Here is a 12,245-nt window from a genome sequence, read left to right as displayed (position 1 = left end):
CCGAGATCCACACAACAGCTATCCACAACCCAAACAGAAGCTATAAACCGCACAGCATAGTGGGAGAAACAAGATTAAATAGAGAAGGTTAAATGACCACAATAGCCACACCTGGGGAAAGAAGGTGCGACAAGCACCAGAAACAACACAGACGTCATTTGATCCAAACGAAAAACATGTCAGATCAAACCACGCGTTGCCAGTCTCACCGGTCTCCTGCACCTATCGCGGGAACGTCCGTGACATAGTGTGAATATGAACGTTTATTCTGCCAGGTTCTGCTTCTGCAAATGCCCAGGAGGTGGAGCTTCACTGTAAAGTGCTCTTTACAATGAGCTGCTTTACAATCCCCTCCCCTCTGCTCTGAGTGACAGCGGTAGCATCCAACCAGGAGACCACTATAGCTGTCACTCAGAGCAGAAGGGAGGGGCTGTGATGCAGCTCAATACAAGTGAATCTCTGCCTCCTGGGCACTAGCAAGAGCAGAACCTGGCAGAATAAAAGCTCTTTCTTACTACTCCTGATAATAAAAGCTCAACATAAAGGTATATTTGCATTGCTCTCCCCAAACTCTATCGGGGGTTGCATTGCTCTCTCCTATTCCATCAAGTCTTGGTACTGCTTATTCACAGAGCATGATAACTAAAGAGATTAAGGGGCACATTTATTAAGACCGGCGTTTTAGACTGGCCCCTCCATAACTTCGGCGCATCCAGCGCCAGTTCTAAATGTAATACAGCTTCCAAGCTGTCTTACATTTAGACCATTGTCTAAGCCTAAAACAGACATACACACCCACACTTTTAGACTTGGCATGAGCAGGGAGAAGTCGGAGATATCAGCGCAACTCACACTTGCGCCACCATCGGCGCCTGAAATACGCCTAATTTAGGTGTATTTCAGAATAATAAATGACCCCCCCTAAAGTTTTGGACATTGAAGTTGTGATTACAAGTAAAGTATTTTCCAGCTACATAGAGAACCAAATCCCTAAGGTATAGTAGCTATGCAGTTTAATAGTAAAATCCTGGCTGCCTACATCCGCCACTAGAGGGAGCTTGAGCACTTACTGCATACGATTTATAAATTGAACTCAATAATAAACCAGTATGAAGCAAGCTCTTAAACTATTTCTAGTGGAGGCTGCAGACAACCAGAATGTTATCATTTTATTCTGCCTGTATACAGAGGATTTAGTGCTCTTTATCAGGAAGAGTGGATCCCCAACCACTACAAACAGATATTAAGATATTACTCAAAACAGAACATTAATTGTAAATATCATTTGCGGTTGTCTTTGCTTTGGGTGCCTGCTCCAAATTTATGAAATGGTGCATCTTAAAAATATAGTTGGCGTAAGTGCCATGTGGTTTACACCTATATGTGTCAAAGTAGACCAGGGGACGGCCTGGTGTTGGTTGTCACTTTTTGTTGCGACTTTTTTTTTAAGCCACAAAACTGACATATCTGATTTACCCCCATACTGGCGGTAAAGGAGACAGAGGTTAATTCAGGTTGCTCCTTGGGGTCCAGTCCTTGGGAAGCCCCCTAGGAAGATAGGACCATGACAAATTGCCTGGATTGCCCCTTTGTGACTCTCAGTTTATTGGAGGCGGGATGCAGAGAATTCCTCCAGCCTGGACTGGTAAATGTATTACAAGATCCTGTAAGGTGCAACTTTACGTTCTTCAGTATATGTAGTACTCGTATGTGTAGAAATAGTAAACTTGCATACTGCCTACAGACTACAGTGCATTAATCTACATGAATTGTACATAGATAGTAAAGTCTATACCCAATGATGTTTCTCTAAATAACTGATGGCCTCTTAGGCTGGGTCTGTAAAGAATCTGATGGGTAATACCTACTAGCGGTATAGGTAAAGCAACATTGTAAAATAGATGCTACACTGATGGCACCGCCCTCACCAGCACATATTCTTTTCACTTCAGGCATTATGTTTAGCAGATGATTGCGAAACAAAAACTAACTGACCCCCAACCACCATGGATGCAATAATTAGTCTATAGACTGGAACACATTAGATGACTACAGACTACAGAGAACCGTAGTCTAGATGGGAGATCCCCTCACGGCTTAATACTCGAGCAGCAGGTCATGGCAAAAACTGAAATGCCTCTTTGAGGGGCTTGGCACTTAGAACCGGTATATTAATATTATGCCTTAGACAGACCCCCTAAATATATTCAGGCCTCCTATAGTAACGTCAGGCCTAACTTCAGACCCCAGACCCCTAAATTAATATCCCACATTAAGCCCCTAACTTTATTTCCTACCCCAAAGATAGAAACATTGAAGAATGATGGCAGAAAAAGGCCCCCTGGCCCATCTAGTCTGCCCTTAAATTATTTACTTTAGGGCAGCTCATGCACACAAACGTATTTTCTTTCCGTGTGCGTTTTTTTTTGCAAACCGTATGCGGAACCATTTATTTCAATGGGTCCACAAAAAAAATAAACGAAAGTTAAGTTAGGCCTCATGCACGCGACCGTTGTTTTATTCCGTGTCCGTTGTGCCGTTTTTCGTGATTTTCTGCGGACCCATTGACTTTCAATGGGTCCGTTGAAAACTCGGCTAATGCACCGTTTGTCATCCGCGTCCGTGATCCGTGGTTCCAGTCCGTCAAAAAAATATAACCTGTCCGCGGAAAACAGTTCGCGGGCCCATTCAAGTCCGCTAAAAAACATGGAGGCACACAAGATTGTCATCCGCATCTGCGCGTCCGCGTCCGTTTTTTTCCTTTCAATTGCATGGCAAACCTGTCTTAGACTTTTTATTACATTCCTTTAAGTCTGGTGGTCCTCCAAAAATACAGGAAGACACACGGAAACGGATCACGGAACAACGGAACCCCATTTTGCGGAACGGAACACAACAACGGTCGTGTGCATGAGGCCTTACTCTGTGTGCATTCCGTTTCCATATGTCTGTTCTGCAAAAAAACAGAACATGTCCTATTATTGTCCGCATAAGAGACAAGGATAGGACTGTTCTATTAGGGGCCGGCTGTTCCGTTCGGCAAAATACGGAATGCACACAGACGTCATCCGTATTTTTTGTGAATCCATGTTTTGCGGACAGCAAAATACATACGGTCATGTGCATGAGCCCTTATACTGTATTTTTTATGTAAGGATAGTGCTTACCCCAGACAGGTTTACTGTCACATGTTGTTGATTTCCCAACCACATCTGCTGGAAGTTTTTTTTTACAAGCATCACTTACTTGATATTTTCTGACATTTTATGCTTCTGATGTTGTCCCCAACTAATTCCAGAACGTGGCTCCTATATATACTATATGTCAGACCCCCCCTATATTAATATCAGACCCCAGAGCAGACATCCTAAATATATTCAGACCCACACTGACTGATATAGTACATCGCATTACATAGGTATTGCAGTGTATTATATAGTTCATCAGAGGATAGCAAGTTCAAGTTCCCTAATGAGACTTAAAAATGTTTTTAAAAATTAAAAAAACAAGAAAAAATACAAAAATAGAAGCACCTTTATATATAAAATATATATATATACATAATTGGTATTGACATGTCTGTAACGATCTGTACAATAAAAGTATCACATTATTTATCCTGTACGCTAAACAAAAATAAAAAAATGCCAAAATTTCTTACACCTTACAAAGCACGCAATAAAAATTATCAAAAAGACATGTGTATCCCAATATGGCATCAATGAAAACTACAAAAAAAACGACACACAGCTATCAGAAGAAAAAGAAAAATCTTATAGGTCTTTGAATGCAGCGACATGGAAACAAATAAATAAAGAAAAAGGTATAGAAAACATAAAAACATAAAGAAAAATCACTATATCAATCGGGTATCGCCATAATCGTACTGATCAGTAGAATAAAATTATCACGTCACTTAAAGGGCTTCAGTCAGCCCACTAAACCGTTTTTTTTTTTTTTGTTTAATAATAACCCCTACACTGCGATCTCTGCATAGATAAGTAAAATAATAATTTTCGTTCAGTAGAATTTGCTAAAACGCTATTTTTATAATATGTAAATTACCTTGCTACCAGCAAGTAGGGCGGCTACTTGCTGGTAGCAGCCGCATCCTCCGATCCTAATGACGCCCCCTCCGCTTGTTGATTGACAGGGCCAGGGAACGGAATCGTTCTCTGCTGGCCCTGCCTGTTTTCATTCAATATCTGGCGCCTGCGCCGCGGCCGTACCTATCTTCAATCTGCGCAGGCGCACTGAGAGGCAGCCACTCACTCGGCCGCTCCATCCTCAATGCGCCTGCGCCGATGACATCACATCTACACCCGGCGTATTGAGGAAGGAGTGGCCGAGTGAGTGGCCGCCTCTCAGTGCGCCTGCGCAGATTGAAGATAGGTACGGTTGCGGCGCAGGTGCCAGATATTGAATGAAAACAGGCAGGGCCAGCAGAGAACGATTCCGTTCCCTGGCCCTGTCAATCAACAAGCGGAGGGGGCGTCATTAGGATCGGAGGATGCACCTGCTACCAGCAAGTAGCCGCCCTACTTGCTGGTAGCAAGGTAATTTACATATTATAAAAATAGCGTTTTAGCAAATTCTACTGAACGAAAATTATTATTTTACTTATCTATGCAGAGATCGCAGTGTAGGGATTATTATTAAACAAAAAAAAAAAAAACGGTTTAGTTGGCTGACAGAAGCCCTTTAAAACAAAAACCCCAAAAGTATTGTCAGAATTGCTGTGATTTTTCACCCCATCACACAGCAAAAAATGTATAAAAGATGCTATATATTAGATTTAGCCCAAAATGGTGCAATCTAAAAATACTACTTGTCCGTAAAAAAAAAAACAGGTCCTGATTTGGCTATGTCAAAAATAATAATAAGTTTTGGCTTTTGAAAGCTACAGATATAAAAAAAAAAAAAAATGAGAAAATGTGTGCGTCCTAAAGTCCAAAATAGGTGTTAAAACTTGGTGATCGGATGCTAAAAATGGGGTGACTCCCAGTAGAACCCAGTGAGTAGACATGTCTGAGACTACTCTACAATGCAGCCCACAACCTAACATCAGAGGAGAGCAAATACTTCATCACCTCTACTGTTCCTTTAGATTAGGGAGTCGAATTGTAAGAGCGCTTTTCCAAAAATGTGTCTCTGAAGTAAGAACCCTTCGTTTACATTGACTTCGTAACACCGGAATTAGGAGAGATGAGTTGGGATTGTGTTTCTTTTTATGTGCTCCCTAGGACTTTGGCTTAACAATAGACAGACAGTTTTGGGAAAATGGTGTAGAATGTGCTTCTCCTTGTGGCCTGTTTGAACTCTGCTTGGAAACGTCTCTCGCCAGATTGGTCTCTTTAACTACTAATAGGAGACATTAGTTAATGTCAGAAGGAACATGTTGAAAGCAGATGGAGAGTGTTATACCTCTGAAAGTGAAATGTTAGGAAAACATGAGGCGAAGTGCGACACTTCATCTCAGCAAAATAAATCAACAGCTACGGCTAATGAAGGATTGCGGGATGAAAGTTTGTTACCAAAAATGTCAACAGATATTTTGTGGTGAGACCCCGGGTCAAAAAGTGAAGACTCTGAATAGTGAGTACTTGCTTCCTGCTGTGTTACCCACAATGCAATACAGTTATGGTGTTCACACATTCAGCGCTAATCCGTTCACATTACCATCATGGTGCATGAAAGTGCAAGTCCACTTTTTACAGGTTAAATCTTTTTTAAAAAGCTAAACAAATTCCTTTGCTTAATTGTTTTTCTACTGATTTTGATTTATTTCATTTGATATACGTTAATGTATATGTTTTTTTACCGGACTCTTCAAAATACAAAAAGCACGGTGGGCTACGCTTTTCAATCCTTTTTTCCCAACATACGCGTGCAATGGATGGTAAAAACGTGATTTGAACCCACCCTAAAGAAAATGGTTTACTTGGTATCTGTAGATTTGAACTGTAAATCAGCATCGAAAAGCAGAGTGCTCCTTTAGCATGCTTTTATTTATTTTATGCACTTATATAGCGCTACTATATTCCGCAGCGCTTTACAGACATTAGCATCCAACTGTCCCCAATGGGGCTCACAATCTAAGGTCCCTATCAATGTGTCTTTGGAGTGTGGGAGGAAACCGGAGAACCCGGAGGAAACCCCCCACAAACACGGGGAGAACATACAAACTCCGTGCAGATGTTGCCCTTGGTCTGATTCAAACCTAGGACCCCAACCCTGCTAGGCACCAATGCTAACCACTGAGCCTCCGTGCTGCCTAACCTCTTAAAGGGATTAGGATAGACCATCAATGTCAGATCAACTGGTGCCTGATAATCAGCTGTTTCAGGATAGCTCCATTGCCCGGAATTGTGTAGTTAAAAAGGGCCGGCTACTGTAGCGCTGCCCCCATTCACTTCAGTTGGAGCAGCACTGCAGTGACCGGCTTTGCCCAGTACACAATGGACAGAGCAGTTTCGATCCAGTGCTGACTTTCTGCGCTAGACCTATCCCGGGACAGCTGTTTGGAGGGGGTACTGAGTGTTGAACTCCCTGCCTCCAACAGGATCTATTAGCGTGCCTGTCAGAATGACTACCCACTGTAATGCAGGAGCACAGTGCATAGCAAAGGTTATTAAAAGATCAAATAATCTTAGAAAATATTTTTTAAAAATATATATATTAAACATTTTGCAAATAGTCACAAATAATCAAAAGGTCCCGTTCATTTGAAAATAGTATCAATGAAAACTATAGCCTGCCCTGCAAAAAAACGAGCCCTCACACAGCATCATCTGCAGAAAAAAAAAAACTTGTGGGTGTCAGAATATGGCGGAACAAAGCAAATTAAATGGGTTGTCCAAGTTATGTACAAAAAATAAATAAAGCACTGTAAATCCGATGGTCAGCAATATATACATAAGCTAAGCAAGTTTGAGGCAAAAAAAAATAATATAAAAAATATATATATGTATATATTTCCTCATTTACCTAGTTCTGTTCTGGCCCTTTGTTGACATGCAGTTTCAGAGCTGTGGGGGGGGGGGGGGGTAACAACAATCTCTGAGGTTTTCCTCATGAATATTTGTGGAAGTCAACAAAGATTTGCCTTTCTCTCACCATGCTCTGCAAAGGGAGTGAATAAAATGACTGCCCTGTCTGCAGTTTGACTGCTGGGATACTCATGTTGTATGTGTAGGACTACAATTCCCAGCTGTACAGTACAGTGACACTGCTGATAGACAGGATCTTGTACCTGTTCTTGTGCAATGCTCTGCAGACACTTCCTCATAGCCAGCAGAAGAGTACAGAGGAGAGAACTCCTCCAGTCTTTGTCAGCTCTGTGCAGGGTGAGGAGAGAGGGAGTATCCTGTGCACAGCATTTATCTCTTCACTGCCTGGAGGAGAGGGAACATTGCAGAGCCTCCAGCCCTAAATCTGTGCTGCCTATGGTAGAAGGGGTTAAACTTTGCTAAATAATCCAGCTGGAGGGGAGGCACAGGACAGAAGCAGATCAGGCAGTACAGGGGGCGTGGCCAGCAGATAGGGTAGCGAGGGGGCGTGACTTATCACTCCAACAAGTACAGCCCTTACAGTGATGTTCCGTGCACAGACACAGACCTGCTCCTCCTGCTCGTCCTGCTCCTCCTGCTCCTCCTGCTCCCTCAGGCTTGTGGACAGAATGGCACCAGAGCAGGGAAAGAGGCTGACATCACAGGTCATGTGACAAGGAGAACAGGGCCGCTGTAGATGAAGGAGCTGAACTGAGAACCCCTTACATTTGCTTAGTTAGAAACATACAAAAAACTAAAATAAAACTTGTTAAGCATTTTAGTTTAAATGGGTTGGCCCATCTTGTACACTGGAGGCCTATCACTAGGATATGCCCCCAATGTTTGATAGCTGCGGGTCCCAACTCTGGGACCCACACCAATCTCTAGAATGGAGCCTGCAAAGGGAAGGAGGGTGCACCTCTCACGCGGGGCAGACCTCAATTTATTTCTATGGGACTTCCGAAAATAGATGAGCACTGCCGCGACTATTTCTGTCAGCCCTAAAGAATGGAGCGGCGGCTGCGCTTCCCATTCATTTTTAGATTGCAAATGCATTCCAAACATACATGTGTGTACTTTGTTTCATTATTTCATATCCAGAAAACATGCTTTTATTCTGCTGAAAAACGGCTCCTAAGTGCCCAGCCGGGCGGGCTTTGCTGTTCCAAGTGCCCAAAGGAAGCCAGACTTAAAGGGGTTGTCTAATCACAGACAATGGAGGCATATCGCTAGGATATGCCCCCATTGTCTTAGAGGTGCGGGTTCTATAAGACAATGGAGACATATCCTAGCGATATGCCTCCATTGTCTGTGATGAGACAACCCCTTTAAAGAGGTTTCCTAGACGTTAATATTGATGAGCTATCGTCAGGATAGGTCATCATTATCTGATCGGCGGGGGTCCAACACCCGGCACACCCGCCGATCAGCTGTTTGAAGAGGAGGCAGCGATCCATGCGAGTGCCCTGCAGAGGAGAAGAGGTGTAGTGTAGTGACCAGCAAGCTGCACTCGCGTGGAGTGTCACCTCCTGATCTCACAGCTGATCGGCGGGGGTGCTGTGTGTCGACACATATATACGGCACTAAAAGCCTGGCACTAATTCCATAGACATAGTCCACAGGATGGAATTTAATACACCAGAAATGGCCCATCATTTTTTAACCCTTTAAGCAGTGGAGCACTGCGCAGGGGTCTAGTATGCTTCCTATTTCTCTTTAAGGACCTTCCTTTTCCTTCTCTTTTCGCATTGCTGAAGATTGAGCTTGACCCGGAGGACTGCACAACTCCAACAAAAACAGCTTTACAGTGATTTATTTTCCATGTTCAAACCCACTTTACTTAATGTACTTTTAAGTAGCGCTCTCAAAACAGTTACTTCCAGTCAGGCAAATGGCATCCCATGGTGCACAACAGTTACGGACAGGTGAAAATTGTTAAACAATTTAAGAGCTGCAGGGACCGAAAGGAACGGCAAGGCCAGACTTTGACCTGACTAGGTGTAGCGGCTGCAGTTTTCCCGTGGGAGCTATCAGGAAGATGAAAGCAGTGGAACATACCTGTGCTGGGTAACAGGGATGGGAAACCTGAGCCTCTCATTCCTGTCCCTGATGAAGACTTTTCCACATGTCGCCTTTGTGCAAGGTCAGCTGACGGATGACAGATGTGGAATCTGAACTAGAAAATCAGTCACCGCTGTATCAAACAGGCTGCTTGTCGAGCTGGTGACATGTAAGACTCATCCCTCCGCTGGGACAGAGATGCCTTATCTGTGCCGGAGAAGAATCACAATGGAGATTGTATCATCTTCATATTGGGGATGTTATTATACCATTTATACAGTATATATATGGACCCACGTCCTCCACCACTATAACCGCTACACCCTGCGGTGCGTGCTGTGCATGCACAAAGGCCTCCTAGCAAGTTCTCCATTTAAAGAGACAGTCTACACCAAACTTTTCCCATTGAGAGTAGTCCTTACAAAGTCCTTGGTCCTGAGAAACGGAGAAATGCCATATTCACTGTTCTGGCTGCGTATCAGCAGGGATCTCGATGTGTCTCTGGCGACTACCACTTCCAAGCCCAAATAGCTGAGCTTTTAATAAAAAAAATTGTGGGGGGAGTGAAATAACCCCAAAAAAACTAAATTCAGCCATTTTTGCCATTTTGGCATTCATCTCACATAACTATTTTTTATATTGTAATAGTTATGACTTTTTTCATTGCTAAAAAAAACACAACCACTGTTAGTGGTGGTTACCACATAAATTGCAAAAAAAAAAGTTCACAACTAAATTGCTAAATAACCAGAGAAATCTCCTAGAAATAGAGAAGCATGTAAAAGTAAAAGGTAATAAAGGTATCAAAAATACATAAAATGTGCCACAATAAAAATAAAATAAAAAACAGTAGGCAAAAAAGTGATGATTACGACCACGGCACATATAGATGAAAGTAGCTGTCTTATTAGGATCTGTGGAACCGAACCATAAATGAACCGTAGGGTATGTCCAGCGATGGTCAAGGCGGGGTTGGGTAGCTATTCCAAGTTGTCCTTACTTGGCCTCACCTAACCTTTACGTAGGAGGAGCACCCGCCCTGAAATGAGCAACCCCTCTGGACTGTCCCTAACAGCTTGCTGGGATGCCGTATCTCCAGTCCCAAGCAGGTGGTACCAACCTCGCTCACATGATAGAACGGGATTCTGGCGTTTCTAGCATTTTTGGACATAGCAATATCAATTATGTTTTATTTTATATTGTTTATTTAATTTCCTATGTAAATGTTTTTAATTTTAATTTTTTAATTTTTTTACTTACATTTTTACCCTTAGGGGACTTGAACATGCGACCGTTTGATTGCTTATACTATAGGCTGCATTTGGGTCTTTTTCTCTCTCTCTCTCAAGAGGTTTCCAAATATTTACAGCGAGTCCAGAGCTCAGAGGAATTTCGTGCAGTCTTCTAGAAGGGTGCAAGATGCCACCTTCTCCTAAAAAATGTTAGAATTCTCACATGTACAGCACTATTGATTTATGCCAAATATATATATATATCTGAGAGGCTAATCTACACAGTAATAGGGTTATTCTCTGAAACCCCATAGTAACCCCCATGGCACATGGCATAATGTATATGATCACAGAGCAACCTATAATGTTCATAGGAAATCCCGTATCACTTCTTATTCTCAGTCCCGTATCGCCAGTAGATCCATGCATTTCCTTGTAAAATTGGATACAGTTGTATCAGAGCCTTAACCGTGACGTCACGGCGGAATACTTGTGGTTCATAGATGACCGTGCATGGCGGTGGCGTTTATCCTGTGGGTCCTCTGTCGATTGCTTCCTATTATTAGTTCAGTCTGCTGCTCGCGGGGAGGACTGTAACGTACACATATTTTCTTTCATACTTTTGCCATTAGCAGGCTTCAGTGCACATGTGGTTGTAGGAACGGAGCGCAATAAACCGCGTTGTGTAATACAATGTGGACGTTTCTTCTGATTTATGTGTTGACAAGAACTACTGTTTTTGTAACGTAAAACATTATCTGTCACGTTGCCAGCATTAAAAATCGAACAACGTACCATATGCCGATGACATATGCTGTTATTACTGGAGGGACAGTACAGGGTCGCGCTAGGACATCTCCTTTCCATGTGCCTTATTACAGCAAATGTCTATCATAAAGGAAGTCTCTGCTCAGAAATCCACGGCCACCAGTGTTCTGATGTATTTGAAGCCAATGATTGTTAAAGGGGTTTTCCCAGATTTTTGGATAGGTCATCAGTATCTGACTGGTGGGGGTCCGACACTTTAAAAAGGCCTACAGCATGTGACGTCACATTCATCGAGCTGAGCTGCGAATACCAAGCACAGCCGCTATACAATGTACGGCGCTGTGCTTGGTGAGGCGGGAGGGGGCTGCGGCTCTGGTGCCTTCTCAAATAGCAGATTGGTGGGGGTCCCGAGTGTCAGACCCCTACCGATCAGATACTGATGACCTATCCTGAGGATAGGTCATAGTTTGAAAAATTTTGGAAAAACCCCTTTAAGGGGCTACTCCTTGCAGATATCTGAATTGATCACTATGGAAAATCATTCCCATTTGCACCAATATCATTCATGTGTATTCACAAGGGAAGCTGAGATATGTGGTGCTGTCTGGCAGGAATGTCATTCAGTAGAACTTTCTTAGATGCCTATGTAGAACTGAGAAGAAAGCATCAAGGTGGTCTCCAATCAGTCCAAATCTGTTAACACCATTATAAGGTATTATAATCTAATCCAAATGGGCTGCAAATGATGCGGACAGCATACAGTGTCCTGTCCACCACGTCCTTCTCCACAAAAAAGATAGAACATTTCCTGTTCTTGTCTGTTTTGTGGACAACGATAGGAAATTTCAGGAGTTTTTTAAAAAATAACAGCATTTCAGATCCACGATTTGCGGACCACAAAACCAATACACTCGTGTGCATGAGCTGTAAATCTCAGCTTCCTGGATGAATGTAGATAAACTTGTATCACTAGCATACATAGATAAAAGGTGGTTCATAACACCAATCAAACTAGGCCATACATTATAGTGCCAGGGATGACACCCTACACAGAAGGGTATTTTTCATTACCCCTTGTATTACCTTTAAACCATTTCCTACCCCCCTTGCTTGCTAATAATCCAGCTCTTCTGTA

General features: G+C 42.8%; 1 protein-coding gene across 1 annotated transcript in view; it reads left to right on the top strand.

Annotated features, from left to right (window-relative positions):
- Positions 1 to 12,245, top strand: part of HPSE2 (heparanase 2 (inactive)) — a 311,923-nt gene that overhangs the window by 278,613 nt on the left and 21,065 nt on the right. The gene's annotated exons all lie outside the window — the stretch shown is intronic.

Source organism: Bufo bufo, chromosome 6 (assembly GCF_905171765.1).
Source record: "Bufo bufo chromosome 6, aBufBuf1.1, whole genome shotgun sequence".
In the NCBI taxonomy this organism is placed as follows: domain Eukaryota; kingdom Metazoa; phylum Chordata; class Amphibia; order Anura; family Bufonidae; genus Bufo; species Bufo bufo.
The sequence above is the reverse complement of the archived record's forward strand: the minus strand, read 5'-3'. Positions and strand labels throughout refer to the sequence as shown.